The 16,058-nt window shown below is 39.0% G+C and overlaps 2 long non-coding RNA genes across 2 annotated transcripts in view; both read left to right on the forward strand.

Annotated features, from left to right (window-relative positions):
- Window positions 1-14,162, forward strand: part of LOC139192840 (uncharacterized) — a 63,941-nt gene extending 49,779 nt beyond the window's left edge. The window contains exon 4 of the long non-coding RNA XR_011577286.1: window positions 13,005-14,162. This is a non-coding gene — a long non-coding RNA (uncharacterized lncRNA). The remainder of the gene's footprint in view (window positions 1-13,004) is intronic.
- Window positions 8,622-8,878, forward strand: LOC139192723 (uncharacterized). The gene is made up of 2 exons (XR_011577072.1): window positions 8,622-8,728; window positions 8,816-8,878. It is a non-coding gene; the product is annotated as an uncharacterized lncRNA (long non-coding RNA).
- Window positions 14,163-16,058: the final 1,896 nt, after the last annotated feature.

Below are 16,058 nucleotides of genomic sequence, written 5' to 3' on the forward strand. Positions count from 1 at the left end.
TATTCCTGACGGCGTCAGGTAATGTTGTTAATCTCTGTTAGCATTTAGTGGAATATTGCTGATGGCGTCAGGCTAGCTGACGATACTGGCCTGCGTGTGGGGGCGCGTCTGGCAGTGCCATTGCAGGCGTGTGGAGGCCCGTGAAGGGTCCTTAATTTATTCTAAAACTATAGGGATGTTTATGACATCGAGTATGTCACGATGGTATATTTAAACCCTAGGTTTGAGCAAAGTATGGGGGTTTTATTTAGGTTTACGTATATGTGCTTTAATTAATTAAAAATTAGTTATTTCACATATATGGGAAACGTATCCCGAGGACGTTCGAGGCCAAGCTAGGCTCGGGGGCTATGACCCAGCGACGTACTTGTGAATGGGCAGTTTATTTTTATATCTATACGTATTTATAGTTTCCAGAATTGCCTAAATTCATCACTTTACGTATATTGCCAAATAATTGATAACTGCGATATAATTGTGATAAATGTTGCTATATGGTAGAGATATTACTATCATGACATTCATGCATATTTGTACATGCTCATCTTGCTGCACCGATGTTAGTACTCGCCTCAGGGCCAGGGCCAGTCCTTCAGCGTATGTTCACATCGCACCATTCGCTCTCATTGGATCCAAGTTAGGTGTCAGTCTTGTCGGGTAGATTGCATTAGGCAATTCAACTTGTATGTGACCGTGCTCCTACACCAGCCTTCACGTGATTGTAGTACTAGAGCATATTGATTACACATAGTCCTGTTCATATTAGAAATTATCTGTTCAATCTTATGTGTCAGCCTAGATGGATGAACACTTAGCTATACTTGATTATCACATGATTATATTATTGTGGCATTTGATAAATCATGACTTGGCATATTTCTGGTTATAGTACTATTATAATGCTGTTGATTTATCATTTATAGACTTACGTAGTATGTTTTAAGGAAACTATACTTGTTTTTTACGAAGGGTTAGTATATTCGAAAATAAAGGATTTCGTATAAGCATTGTTTTGCTGACCCACTCAACTTTGTTTTTTGCCCCTCCAGGACCTAGATAGCTATACTCTTTGTGGCACTCAAGGAATCTCGGCAGTTCTGACATTCTCTTCTGTTTAGACGTACGAACTTATCATTGTTATGTAATCAGTGTACTTTAGTTACTTTGACTACTCTTCTGTAGTCTCACTGTCTATTACGCTCTAAATAAATGTAGTTGTTTCTTCCCATGATTGCACACTCTTTTAATAATTAGTATAATTAGTTTCATTTAGTCTTGAAATTATTCACTGTTTGCATCATTTACCCTTATGGTTAAGTCATCCCATGGTGATGGTCAGCATGTTTCAACCTTCCCAGGTCGGGGTCTATCAGCTTGGTATCAGAGCCTAGGTTTAGATAGTCCTGCACTTCCTAATGTGTTTTAACTCTGGTTTTCTTATGTCAAAACCATGCCACCTCGTAGAGAGCCACGTACTTCAGCTGAGAATAATTTTCCGGACTTTAGACAGTTTGGTGAGGCTATTGCCAATGCTATTTAGTCTTCACTCCGTCCTGCCTCAAGGAATGCTTTGGACATTGTATCTCATTAGAAGATTAATGACTTCTTTGGTAATGAGGGGCCGGAGAAATCGGAGATATGGTTCGATTATGTTGAGAAGACCTTTCGAGTTATGCATCGACATGGTAATCTTCCTATAGAGAGATGGGTTGAAACGGCGACCTGGTTCTTTGGTTTGGGAGCAGAATCTTGGTGGGATCAGGAGAAGAAACCATTATCTGATGAGGATACTATGAATTGGGATATTTTCAAGTGGATATTTCAGACCTGATTTGTCCATTCGGAGTATTTGGATCGTAAGAATGATGAGTTCTCAAATCTAAGGCAGGGTACGATGTCAGCTACTGAGTATCATCAAAAGTTCACAGACCTATCTCATTATTGCCCCGAGATTACTACTAATCCCTGGGAGATGCTTCGTCTGTTTAAGAGGGGAACTTGCAAGAAATGGCGTTCTATGGCAACCACTACTCCCTGTGCTACGTATCAGGAATTCTTCGAGGTCTTGCTTTGGGTTGAAGATTCGGAGAATGCTCCTGACGATGAGGAGGAAGATGTTGGTAGGAATGCCTAGAGGTACAGTAACATGGGGCAATCATCACTTGGTCCGAGAAGGGTTCAAAATTTTAAAAGGAGTGGAAACAGCTCTGGATCGTCGAGTGGGGGTTCTAACTCTGGTACACCTCACAGAGGAGGTAGATTCGCTGGTGATTCTCGTTTTCAGAATCAAGGAATCTTCAGCAGTTTAGGTGTTCAATTTTATCGCATGTGTAACACCCGTCACTATGGTGAGTGTAAGAGAGGAAACAGAGGATGTTTCACATAAAGACAGACAGGGCATATGGCCTATAATTGTCCTCAGAATTAGAAGAATCAGCCTGTTAATCTACCACCTGCAGTCCCTCTACAACAGTTTTTAGCACCTGGTAATCGTAAGCAGATAGGCCACGGTGGAGCTTTCCACTACCAAGGGGACGTAGCCCCTTGTCAGGGAGGACCATACCAGTATACACCTAAGGCTCCCTAATATCAGGGAGGCTATCACCAGACCCAGGAAGGCTATCCACAGTTTCAGGGAGACTATACACCGTATCAGGGTGGTGGAACACATATGTATACTGGAGGACAGTATTAGCAGATCGTGAAGTGGAGTTCACCATCAATCTACTTCCAGGTACTAATCCTATACGGTAAGCATGCTGGCCCCTCATTACTTAGCTCATGTTATGCTAACGGAAGAAACTACGACATCTGTGGAAAACGTCAGAGTAGTTAGACACTTTCCCGATGTTTTTCCCGAGGAATTACCTGGCTTACCCCCAGATCATGAAGTGGAGTTCACCATGTTTTTCTTGAGGAATTACCTTGCTTACCCCCAGATCGTGAAGTGGAGTTCACCATCGATCTACTTCCAGGTACTAATCCTATTTCCCTTACACCTTACCGTATGGCTCTTGCAGAGTTAAGGGAACTTAAAACTCAGTTGCAAGAGTTGGTTGATAAGGGTTTCATTCAGCCCAGCACTTCTCTGTGGAGAGCTTCAATTCTGTCTGCAAGGAAGAAGATGGAACTTTGAGGTTATGCATCGACTATAGGCAGTTGAATCGGGTGACGATTAAAAACCATTATCCGTTACCTCATATTGATGATCTCATTGACCAGCTTAAAGGTGCTTGTGTGTTCTTGAAAATTGACCTAAGGTCTGGTTACTACCAATTGAAGATCAGAAGCGGCGACGTTCCGAAGATAGCTTTCAGAACTCGATATGGTCATTACGAGTTTCTTGTGATGCCATTTGGATTGACTAATGCACCAGCGGCATTCATGAACCTGATGAATCGAGTATTTCATCCATACCTCGACAGGTTCGTCATTGTTTTCATAGATGACATTTTGGTGTATTCGAAGAATGAAATTAATCATGCCAGGCATTTGCGTTTGGTTCTAAAGACGTTAAGGGCAAATCAGTTGTATGCTAAGTTTAGCAAATCTCAGTTTTGGTTGGATCAAGTGTCAGTCTTAGGGCACGTGGTATTAACTCAGGGTGTGCTTGTGGATCCTTAAAAAGTAGCAACCGTGGAAAATTGGGAACAACCTTTGACAGTTACGGAACTTCGAAGCTTTCTTGGTCTTGCTGGCTATTATCGACGCTTGGTGAAAGACCTTTCAACCATAGCACTACCTCTGACAAAATTGACTAGAAAAGATGTTCCATTTGTGTTGAGCAATGAGTGTGAACAAAGTTTCCAGCAGTTGAAATACCTTTTCACTCATGCACCTGTCTTAGCACTTCCCCGATGATGGTGGAAACTTCGAGATCTTCAGTGATGCGTCTCTTAATAGTCTTGGATGTGTGTTAATGCAGCATGATAAGGTGATTGCTTATGCATCACAACAGTTAAAGCTTCATGAGAAGAACTATCATACTCATGATCTCGAGCTGACAGCGATCATTTTCGCTTTGAAAATCTGGAGGCACTATCTTTATAGGGAAAAGTGTAAGATCTTCACTAATCATAAGAGCCTTAAGTATATCTTCACTCAGCCAAATCTTAATCTCCGGCAACGGAGGTGGGTAGAGTTGCTCAATGATTATGATTGCATCATTAAGTATCACCCAGGTCGTGCCAATTCGGTAGCTGTTGCTCTTAGTAGGAAGTCCCATGGCCAACTTAATGCTCTTTATGCAAGTTGCATTCCTCTTTTGACTGGTCTAAGATCTACTGGAGTAGCATTGAAAGCGGGGCGACAAGATGCCCTAATTGCCAATTTTTAGGTCAGACCAGTTCTGCTAGATTGTGTTCTCGAATCCCAGAGGAACGATACAGAATCTCAGGAATTGATTCAGGATGTGTCAGATGGGAAAAAGAAAGACCTAAGGATTAGAGATCCTGATGGCATGCTTATGCAAGGTGAGCGGATGTATGTACCGAATGTTGAGGAACTAAAGAGAGACATATAGGATAAAGTGCATATTTCTGCTTATGCGATGCATGTAGAGAGTACCAAGATGTATCATACCATCTGACACTTCTATTATTGGCCAGATATGAAAAGAGAAATTGCAAAGTATGTTAGTCGTTGTGCAGTTTGCCAGCAGATTAAGGCGGAAAGGAAAAAGCCATTTGGATTGCTACAACCACTCCCGATACCCCAATGGAAATGGGAAGATATTACGATGGATTTCATGTACAAATGACCTCGTACGCGAAATGGTTATGATGGTATCTGGGTGATAGTTGATCGACTTACCAAGTCAGCACACTTCATACCCGTTCGTGAGAATTACTCGTTAAGTCAGTTGGCCGAACGGTTCATCTCTGAAGTGATTAAGTACCACGGAGTTCCACTGAGTATCATTTCTGACCGGGACCCCCGATTTACTTCAAAGTTCTGGGTAGCTTTTCAAGAACTTTGGGATCGAGATTACTCTACAGCACCGCCTATCATCCTCAAACCGATGGGTAGTCAGAGAGAACTATCCAGACATTGGAAGATATGTTGAGATCGTCAGTTTTACAGTTTAGAGACGCTTGGCACAAGCACTTACTGTTGATAGAGTTCGCGTACAACAACAACATCCATTCTAGTATTGGTATGGCACCATTTGAAGCGTTGTATGGGAAACCATGTCGTACTCCACTTTGTTGGTCCGAGATCGGTGAATGAGTTTTGGTGGGCTTGGAGATCGTGGATGAAATGACATAGAACATTCAGGTGATAAAGTCTAACCTGAAAATGGCCCAGGATCGGCAGAAGAGTATTGCCGACAGAGTTTATAAGGTTGGTGATTGGGTATTCTTGAAATTATCGCCCTGGAAAAGAGTTGTGTAGTTTGGAAAGAAAGGGAAACTCAGCCCTAGGTACATCGGACCATACCAGATAGTTGAACGAGTTGGTGAAGTTGGCAAGAGTGCACAATGTGTTTCATGTATTGATGCTACAGAGGTACGTCTCTGATCCGTCACACGTGATCCCTCCTCAACCGCTAGAGATCAATTCAGATTTAACCTATGATGAGGTTCCACTGACTATCCTTGATTGGAAGGATAAGGTTCTTAGGAACAAGAGCGTGCGGATGGTGAAAGTTTTGTGGAGGAACCACTCAATTGAGGAAGCTACTTAGGAGACAGAAGAGCGCATGCGAGATATGTACCCACATCTGTTTTATGGTTTTGATCTGTAATAAAGGATGAAATTTTGGGGACAAAATTTTTATAAGGGGGTAGATTGTGACGACCCGTCCCTAATTTTCTTATGTAATTTCTCCCCGAGTATGTGTATTGACGGTTATGCCCTTATTGGCAAGTGACATGGACGTATTTATATCGCTTTTATTTTATTTCTCGTTATCGCATTGAAATTTTACACGTTGTTACGAGTGTACGAGAATTTCTATCAGTGTAGAAACACTGTTACAGATAGATTTCAATTCCCTTTTCTGTACAAAATCTAAAACTCTATCCCTAGCCTTCTATTTAGCCTATCCCATGCTCCCCTTCATGTTATCCACCAATCCTATCCACTCCCCTTTTGCAGCAACCAATCAAAAAAAAAGAAAAAATGACTCTCTCTCTCTCTCTCTTCTGTATACTCTCCCTCTCTGCAAACTCCTTGAATGAACCCTAAACCTCACAAATCAAGCCCAAAAACCACACCATTGTACTCCTTTCATCTTCACGAACTCAACCATGTTCTTGAAACCCGGAATGGACGAGTTTTCGACGTCGAACTCGTGAGGTCCAAACTCAGTGCGTTGAGTTCATCGTGTTTAGGGTCGAGTTGCGAGCTTTTAGGAATTTTGAAGGCTTCAATTAAACTCCCCGAGATCCCTAGTGAAACTTTGGTGAAGAAGCCACGTCGAAACAATCGAGTTTCGAAGAGTTCCAGTTTGGCCGAAACTTTTGAGGTGATTTCCGACCAGCTACGTCCACTTTTTGGACTCCAAATGAGTATAACGCCATTCTACACTTCATTAGCCTGAAATCCATATAAAGTGGGTTAAAAATGGATGAGAAATGAAAAAGTTATGTTAATTTGAAATTTTCCCAGAAATCCGACGAAAATCAAGTTGCAGGCGGTAGCGGACGACGGCGACGGTGAGGATAATCGGTGAAGGTGACGAAATATTCTGTCAGAGTTGACGGAATATTCCTAACGACGTCAGGTATCGCTGTTAATATCTAATGGAATATTCCATGGAATATTTCTGACGTCGTCAGGCTAGCTGACGACACTGGCCTGCATCTGGGAGCGCGTCTGGCCATGCCATTGCTGGCGCATGAAGGGTCCATAATTTATTCTAAAAATATGATGATGTTCGTGACGTCGAGTAGGTCATGATGGTATATTTAAACCCTAGGTTTGAGCAAACTATGGGGGTTTTACTTAGGTTTATGTATATGTGCTTTAATTAATTCGAAATTAGTTACTTCGGATATAGGGGAAACGTATCTCGAGGACGTTCGAGGCCAAGCTAGGCTCGGGCACTATGAACCAGTGACGTAATTGTGAGTGGGCAGTTTATTTTTATATCTATACGTATTTATAGTTTCCAGAATTGCATAAATTCATCACTTTACGTATATTGCCAAATAATTGATAACTGCGATATAATTGTGATAAATGTTGTTATATGGTTGAGATATTACTGTCATGACATTCATATATATTTGTACATGCTCATCTTGCTGCATCGATGTTAGTACTAGCCCCAGGGCCAGGGCCAGTCCTTCACGTGTATGTTCACATTGCACCGTTCGCTCTCCTTGAATCCAAGTTAGGTGCCAGTCCTGTCGGGTAGATTGCATTAGGCAATTCGACTTGTATGTGACCGTGCTCCTGCACCAGCCTTCATGTGATCATAGTACTAGAGCATATTGATTACACCTAGTCTTGTTCGTATCAGAAATTATCTGTTCGAACTCGTATGTCAGCCTAGATAGATGAGCACTTATCTATACTTGATTATCATATGATTATATTATTGTGGCATTTGATACATCATGACTTGGCATATTTCTGGTTATAATACTATTATAATGTTGTTAATTTATCGTTTACATACCTATGTAGTATGTTTTAAGGAAACTATACTTGTTTTACGACGAGGAGTTAGTATATTCGAAAATAAAGGATTTTGTATAAGCATTGTTTTGCTGATCCACTCAACTTTGTGGCACTCAAGGAATCTCGGCAGTTCTGACATTCTCTTCTGTTTAGACGTACGAACTTATCACTGTTATGTAATAAGTGTACTGTAGTACTTTGACTACTCTTTTGTAGTCTCACTATCTATTACGCTCTGAATAATTGTAGTAGGTTCTTCCCACGATTGCGCTCTCTTTCAGTATTTAGTATAATTTGTTTCAATTAGTCTTGAAATTATTCACTTTTTGCATCACTTACCCTTATGGTTACGTCACCTCAAGGTGATGGCCATCATGCTTCGACCTTCCTAGGTCGGGGTGTGTTACCCTGAATTTTTAAAGTCCTTAGCAAATGTTGTTATGATTTTTGAAGTGTCTTCGAATTTTACATTTTTTAGTTCCTTTGAAATGGGTGATAATTTTACATGAGATCAATGGTTATTTTGATATGATAAGTTGAAAGTAGGCGAGACCACGAGTTTGTAGCATTTTGTTTGAATTATTTTTCAGAGCTCGAACGAATTTATAGTGGAACTTTAAAAATGGTAGATTGGAGAACACCATGTGTCAACCAAAGAATGGTTGACTTTGACACATGGCAACAAAGAATAGCTGGTTTTTACTCGTGGTAGTAGCCAACAATTCCAACAAAATGGACGTTGGTCATCATCTAAGTTCACCATGTTATTGCCTGGTAAGTTGGGATTGGACCCAAAGAAAAAGGAATATAAAAAAGGAAGATCAAATCTTCCTTCTTAATTTAACACTTGGTGAGTTGCCATTGGACCCTAACTAAAGGAAGCAGTGCATTTGCACCTATATATATATATATATATATATATATATATATATATATATATATGAGAATAAAGTCAGTTTCTTCCTCATACAACCTGAAGCACAAGGCAGAGAAGAAAATTTTCCATTAATCTTTCGAAATTCGTAACTTTCAATCCGGGAATCCGATTGAGGAACGGTTTTCGCCTACATGCTAAGTGAATCGAACCCAATGTTCAAAGGTAAATTTCGAGGATTATTACTTAAATTTGAATAATTCGTTCAGATTGGGATTTGTGACTAATTAGACTCAAATCTCCAATTTCAAGCTTGTTCTTGCACGATTTGAGGGCTTTGAAGCCTATTTGATGATTGGAGAACGATTTTCGAGACATTAAGGTAAAGATTTACACATTATCAGATTGCTGGGATTTTGTACAAATTTCATATGAATGAGATATAGAGGAATATGATGTTTGATTCGAAATTCATCAATTTTTTTCTTTAAAGGACGTTTGTATGGAAGAAGTGAGTTGTACTATTGATGGATTGAGTTTTGGCTTGAAAGATATGTTGAATTTCTGGGAAAATATACCTCAAAGCCACTGGTTTCATACCAGGGACTGAACTGCGAAAATAGTTTCAGTTTGGGTAATTTTGTAAATTACCGAAAGTTCAGGGGTCAAAGTGCAATTATCAATAGTTTGGGGAACCTATTTGAAATAATAAAAAGTTCAAATACAGAATTTTTATTCTGGTTAAGTAGAGGTCCCTATTGGATATAATTGTTGGTATGGGAATAAAGTTGAGTCATTATATATGGACATATAGTGACATATTGTAATTGTTGAACTAGGGACTCCAATTACTCGCGGTGCTTACGTTTATCGAGGTATTGGTAAGGAATATTGCTTGCTTGACTTGAAGAGCAGGTAGGGGAATCCTCACTTACCCTAGTTATGGAATTTTGTTAATGTACGTATATGTAAATATACGAATTGCCTGTGAAAGCTGCATATATTTTGCTATGAGAGAACCATGAGGAAAAATGATTTTATTTTATATCATGATATGCATGTTGTTTTATGCTACAAATTAATTGATGACTTGAGAGTGAAGGGGGCATAGCGACCGCCTTGGGTTTCGATCCCCTAAACCTCCGGAGGGGCTACTACGAAGGGATTAGTACCATTACCTTTCTAGGAGAGGTACTGGGATATCTAAGGGTAGAGCATTAAAGGACACTCTCGCTACATCGTACCATAATTATATTCATTCAAAGTTGGTCAAAGTAAGGGGGTAGTTGGTCATTGGACCGGTCATCAGTCATGTAGCAATTTATTAGGATCCTTATTTTCTTTTTAAAAGGAAATTGTGTGAGTATACAATCTAATTTCAAAACGAAAGCTTTTGTTGTGCATCAATCATTTTCCTTTAGTATATGTAGTGTCGTATACTATTTTCAAACCTAGTTGGGGTGGATTCCCTGAGGGGGAGCAATTATTACAGGGCTGGTGCACCTATAAATAAACGATATGGACTAAAGTCGGGACAATCGTGGTTTGTTACTTGTCAACTTCTTAGTCGCTCACTGACTTTCCACAGTTTTGTTTGTACATATGCTTGATTCCCTTCTTCTTGAAGGAATATTTTGTAGCTAAACTTAGCGTTATGTACTTTCCAAATCATACTTAAGAGTTGGTTTAGTATGTTTACTTACTTTAAACTCTTTGGTTTTGTTGTAAGTTGTAAACTTTGTCTTTGATGCAAAACATTTATCTAAATTCCGTTGCCTTTTATTCTTCGTTTTACCAAAAGGATTTCCACTTCCGTGCTGCTTAAAAATAAATTATTTTACTTCCCCTTAAATAGTCTTATGTTCTATTGGGAATGTAGTGCTATAGTGTTGGAATTTAACACTATAATATTACGTTACTAATAGAGCGTGGCACTGTTACGTGCCCGTTTTTGGGGCGTGCCTTTAACTTTGGTATTCTTTTATTGAGCCATTTTAGTCTCTCTACCCACTGTTTCTCTTTTGTCGCCACCATATGCAGCCAAAGACTACCCATAAACAAATCTGCAAAATCACCTCCATCTCTTCTGCATCAAACCCAGTAGCCTTTATTTCTCTTATGTTTCTCTCACACACATCTTTATTGGAAAAATTAGAGGTCAAGGAACTTGGGTGGAAGTAAAAGTAGGGGTTGCCATGGGTGGTTATGGTAGAGTGGCCAGCATTTAAGGACAAGGATTGGATTGAAGACATCGGAAAAAAGAGATCTGGTTGTGTCTGTGGCCCGTGGGGATGGAAATGGTGATGTCACTTAGAAAAGGAAAAAAAAAAGAGGGAGATAGAGAGTTTTATTTATTAATTCTATTTTTCTTTTTAAAAAGAGTAAATTTGATCTAAGTTCAATTTTGTGAGTTATTTCTTTGTGATTATCCATGCCAATTTTTTTAATTATTTTTTACTAAATTGTGATAAATATCATCTTTGTTGTAGGCATAATTTACTGAACAATTATGGAGGTCATAGAGAGAGAAGGTGCGACACATAAAGAGAGAAGAGAGAGATGTGTAATTGTGAGGTGTGTTCTATTCCACCCCATTGTGCCTTTATTTATAGTAGTAGGGAAGCTTAATTCATTACCCTAATAGGATTACAACTCTAATAGCATAATATCTAGTCTAAGAGATATGGTAGAATCCCATAAGGATATCCTAGATATGTTAGGATTTACACAATCACATTCCTAATCTAATAGGACTGCAACCATTGAATGTGTAAATACTCAAACAAATGGCGCATCAGGTCTTTAGCGATGAAGTAAGTGCAGTTGATGAAGTCATTAGCACAATGAGCGAATATGAGTCTCAAAACAATGGAAGATTGCATAAAAGGTAATACTCACAAAACCTCACTAGGGTAAAACCCAAGGTGGGAGAAAAACTCATAGACTAAGGAGAAAAGTAAGAAGTTTCATTAAGTCAAAACTATACGCCTTCTAGACACAAATAGAAAAGCTCACTGGGGTATGATCAGCTTAGGATGGATGCCTCGTCAAAACCTAGATACGTAGCAAAAATCCAATGGGAAAAGTGTTCTTAATCATAGGGCAAAATAGTACATTAAGATCAAGTAAGTATACTTCTGGATACTCCCCCTAAGTTTGGCAGAACTTCCAAACGAGAACTACAAGCATTTGCATATGAATAGTTAGGCATACCAATTCCTGAAACAATCTTCTGGAAGGTTGACTTCGGCAGTGACCTCGTGTAGAGGCCGGCAAGGTTGTTTGGGATCGGCTTGCATGACTTCAATCTCCTAATGCTTTGCTGAAGTAGATGTAGACGCAATATGTTTTGGATGTAACTTCGTTGATGTATCATGTCTTGGTTGGAACATGCGGCATAGTCTTCATGTATCGTCGTCGGGACTCAACAATGGATGAAAACAGCAAGTACTTCGAATATGCTAAACAAGAACTTCTGACCATGTCTCACGTGTGGCGTAGTGAAGTAAGGTGAGTCTTGGAATAATTTGAAGATTTCGCAACTAAGGTTATATCGTGGACCTCCAAGATAATGCAATATCCTTAACGGTAAAGACATAACCATTCAGGGATTTACCTTGTGCCGGTTTCATAATTAACCTGCGTTAACATAACAAACAAGGCTAGCATCTTTCCGAGGATTAGGGGGGTTAGATCATCTCGAGATGCATTGGGATTAGCCCAAATCCGAAGTACCTTTCAGGGTAGTTGAAAAACGTCTTTAATACCAATTCAGTGGTTGCGTGTAGTCGTGGTGCTACATCTTTACCAACAGATCAACATAGAATGAGATGTCCTATCTAATACAATGAGCTAAGTACAACGAAGTGCAAAATTGAACTCAAATATGGAATTTCAAATTCCAAAACCTCTTCGAGGGTCTCATGTGCATATAGTGTATGAAAGATCATAGGTTTACTCAAACGCAACACCTTCAGGGTGTAATTCGACTAGTAGACCAAAGTACTGTCAAAACAACACTTGAACTTACTTCAGGTCAAGGCATAAACTAGTTTTCCCAAGATCCTTAATCTCAAATTCTGTCTTCAGGTGCAAGACAGTTTTCTCAAACTCTTCTAGAGTCTTAGTGAGATTCATGTCAACTGTTGGAAATGTGCCCTAAAACCAATCATATGATGATACTTTACGGACATTTCACATGTCAAACTAATCTAGTTTAATATCAAGGGCAAAGATTATTGTTTTAAGCCGTCTCATATAAATGTTATATGCTTAAACGATAAGTCCAAGGAATATGTAATTAGGAGAATGTAATTTAAAGAAGTTAGATTCATGAGACCATTCTCTTTCGTATACATATCCTAAACGTTCCTAATCATAAGATTGCCAATTGGGCATTGATAGGAGCATATTTATGCGACTTAGTTGGCTTGTTCTTGTGCATTTATGTCGTGTTTCCTTAGTTATTTTAATGTTTAAAGTCATTTTCGTGTGTTTTCAGACTCTAAGTACAAAGTATGCAAGAAGATGCATTTTGGAGGCCTTTGGAGCATGTTTCGGGCTTGGAATGGATAGCAAATGCATGGGCCAAGTGGATGGACGAATTTGAGAACTAAAGAGGCCAAGAATATGAAGAATTATGGTCCAAAAGATGAAGAAAATAGCCCAAAAATCTGTCACCCCAACTTGCATTCCTTGCCATGCAAACCACATAGAATTCCCTTTGGATTCCATGCCATGCTTGATCACTCTTGTCCCCTACATAATTTCTAATTTCATGCTTCAATTCATTTAATTATTACACTCAATTGCTTGATACCTCTTGTTCCCTTCACTTATTAGATTTTAGACAACATTTACATCCATTACATGCACCAATTGATGCTCCATCATTCACATTTGGAATCCCATGCCTTGTGTACCACATGTTGCTGCACCTTTGACCCATTTATTGACACATTTTCACCTCCATTTCCATCTCTATGCAATGTACACAATCATTCATGCTCCCTAGCTTCAAGACCACTCCATTTTACCCTTCACACTTTGCATCATCACTTCATTTTAACCCTTGGACCATTGCACACCACACACACAAATTACCATGCATTTCATCCTTAACCTAACCTGATTTTCTAAGGTTTTTGGGGCCTATAAATACATGTTTACACCCCTTGGCCAAAGAACAATCCCCCATATTCATCATTTTATCACAGAAATTCGTCCATACACACCCTAGGAAGCAAAACACCCCAAAAACACCATTCTAGTGCCTAGAAAACATAACAGCCACTCCACCTTCTTCCACCCTCTTTGCCTAGTTCTCCACCACCTTTCAACCATCAAACACTCTTCCACACTCACCCTAAACCCCTCCATATCATTCCCCATCCATTCTACACCATAAATCCACCCAAAAATCTGTCCACAAGCTTCATGCCGCAACAAGGAGGAAGGGAGATCCATTGATGCACTTGCTTTCCAAGTTGGAGCATTTTAGGTGTTTTCTTTCCTTTGATTTTAATGTCTAATTTTATGTATCTTTGTATTGCAAGAATGAGGAACTAAACCCCCTTAGTTGGGGGGTGATTCGAAACCATGTACATGCTTGCAATATGATTTGATTACATTCAGTTGTTATTTCATAAGTTGCGGATTCAATTCGTTCATCTACTTGATTGATAACTTATTTGTGTATGTTGATTGAGAGTGCACGCTTAGTTTTCATGCATGAATATGATGCTAGATTATGAGGGAGTTTCACCTAATAGTTACAATCTTATAATTACAAGTAGTGAAGGTCGCTTGAAAACGATCGCGTTGAATGAATTCTTGGCACTAGTTTCATGCTCATCATAGTAACGAATGCCTCGTCAACACTTATAGTTCTCATTGTGCTTCATGATTCTTGATTGTATCTTTATTGTGCTCATCACGTAAGGAACCTTTGAGGAATGCTTTGAATTGTTGTATGCGCTTTTCCATCCAATTCATTAACTTAAGGAGAACTTGAAGGTTAATTTAAGCGTATCTAATTAACTTGGGGTGTTGAGTTTCATAATTTATTGAAAGAACAATTGAAAATCATTTTGTTTGCAAGTGTGTCATGTGTGGAGAAGAACCTCCTAACTAGCCTTTTATCCATCCTTCTCATCCAAAAACGTTTTACAATCTGTTTTGTTTTAAAGTTTCTGTTTTGTTTTCAATTTTCGTCCAAAACAAATCCCCCTTTATTTTGAAGTCTTAGATTAGTTAGAAAGTGTTTTGATTTGTGTTTCTAAGTGTTTTGATTCAAGTTTTCATCCAACTTCGTCCAAGTTCTTGTTAGGTTCTCAAAACTGCCCAGAAAGTGGTTTTTAGGCAGTTTTGAGTCATTAGGTTGCTGTTTTGAGTTTTATGTTTGTTTAAGTATTTTAAAGTATAGTTTTGCATTCTTTGAGTCTAGTTTAGTGTTTTAAATTTTGTTTTTATGTTTTTAAGTCAGTTTTCAAGTGTTTAGCAATCCCTCCTAATCCCCGGCCTAGAACGATCCCTACTTACATACTTTACTACATTTGATAAAAAGAGGGTTTAAATTTGTGTGTTTAGTTATTTTACGCATCAAATTTTGGCGCTGTTGCCGGGGATTAGCAAAGTTGCTAATCCCTTGTCTTGAGTCTTGTTTAAATTGTTTAGTTTTTTTTAATTTTTTAATTTTTATTTTATTTTTATTTTTATTTTATTTTTTATTTTATTTTTTATAATTACCCTGTTTTGTTTACTTATGATATTTGATTTAGTTTTATTTCTTTGATATCAGGTACTAAAAGAAGTAAGACATGGCAATTGCTAATCTTCAAGCTCAAATGGCAATTCTTACTTCTCAATTGTCACAGTACATCGAAAGGACCACAATACAAAGCACCCCTACATTCGATGTGTCCTATACGCAAGGATATCAAGCAGATCAACATCCACAAAGGAGTTGGGAGAGTTATCATGATCATAATCAATCAATGAACAACTTGTTTTCCAACACGTATAATTCAGATTGGAGGGATCATTCAAACACTATGTGGTGGGAACCTCAACCAGTTCAACACGAAGGATATTGGCAGCCATATAATGAGTTCTATTCAAGCCTTGCTCAGCCACCACAACCTCATACACAATATACCCAACCAAACTCAGGTTCGTCAATAAATTATGAACAAATTCTTTGGCGCAGGGCTCACAAAATCAAGCCAAGGAGGCTCAACAAGGAGAATATTGGCAGCCATATGAGGAGTTCTATACAACGCCTATGCAGCCACCACAACCTGCCCCGCAACAGTTCCAATCAAATTCAGGTTCGTCAATAGATTGTGCTCAAATTCTTGATGTACTAACTTCTTTGACGCAGGAATCACAAAATCAAGCCCAAGTGATGAGCGAATTGAAGAATCAAATGGGAGAGATCGCGGAATTCATGGGGCAAATGCAAGAACAAAGTGAAGTAACTGACTCAACTGTTGAAATTATTGAAGCTATCAACTTGGAAAGTGGCATAGAGGTTGGAGATGAACCCAAGATGTCC

Source organism: Malus domestica, chromosome 16 (assembly GCF_042453785.1).
Source record: "Malus domestica chromosome 16, GDT2T_hap1".
Taxonomy (NCBI): Eukaryota; Viridiplantae; Streptophyta; class Magnoliopsida; order Rosales; family Rosaceae; genus Malus; species Malus domestica.